Source organism: Harpia harpyja, chromosome 8 (genome assembly GCF_026419915.1).
Source record: "Harpia harpyja isolate bHarHar1 chromosome 8, bHarHar1 primary haplotype, whole genome shotgun sequence".
NCBI lineage: Eukaryota > Metazoa > Chordata > Aves > Accipitriformes > Accipitridae > Harpia > Harpia harpyja.
The window spans coordinates 52741001-52742066 of NC_068947.1; positions in this window are offsets into that span (position 1 = coordinate 52741001).

Consider the following 1066-nt stretch of genomic DNA (forward strand, 5'->3'; position numbering starts at 1 on the left):
CATTAAAGTTCTGCAGCCAGCAGCCTAACTACACCTTTAAGGACCAATCACAGCAAGGCCAACTGAAGAGAAAGGTATGATTTACACTGAGTGGCAGCTCATTCCTACCAGCTAATTGACAAAGCAAGCATGCAATTTGCTCTTGCTGATCATCATGTCATGATGTTGATCTGATCTACCACCTTGTTTCTGTGCTTTGGCTGCTGCGAGCCCACTTTTTGTCCTTGTTTTTATTCACCCACCATGCTGGAGCATAGCAGTCCGGAGGATAGCTTACTTACCCTGGCCAGAAGAGAATCTGGCCATGCCTTCCAACTTTCAGTTAAATGTCTGTCCTGGTTTCAGCCCAGCCGGTAACAAAGCACCACGCAGCCGCTCGCCCACTGTCGCCCCACCCCGGACACGGTGGGATGAGGAGAAAATATAAAGGCAGGCTCGTGGGTCAAGACAAGCACAGGGAGGGATCACTCCTCACTTATGGGCACGGGCAAAAGACAGGCTCAACTTGGGGAAGGAACAAAATCAATTTAACTTACTACCAACCAAAACAGAACAAGGATATTAGGAAGCAAAACCAAACCTGAGAACAGCTTCCCCGCAGCCCTCCCGCCTTCCCGCCTCAACTCCACTCCCGGTTCTCTCCACCTCCCCCCCCCCGGCGGCGCAGGGGAACAGGGGACGGGGTCAGCTCGTCATACCTGGTCTCTGCCGCTCCTTCCTCCTCAGGGGCAGGACTCCTCACTCGGCCCCAACTCCACCGTGGGATCCCTCCCACGGGAGACAGCCCTTCACGAACTTCTCCAACGTGAGTCCTTTCCGCGGGCTGCAGTTCCTCACAAACTGCTCCAGCGTGGGTCCCTTCCACAGGGTGCAGTCCTTCAGTCACAGACTGCTCCAGCGCGGGCTTTCCCATGGAGTCCCGGCCATCTTGGGGGGCCTCCGCTCCCCTCCATGGGCTGGGGGGGACAGCCTGCCGCCTCACCACGGGCTGCGGGGGCATCAGCCTCCTCAGGCGCCCCTCCTCCTTCACTGACCTCGGTATCCACAGACGGGTTCCTCTCACATT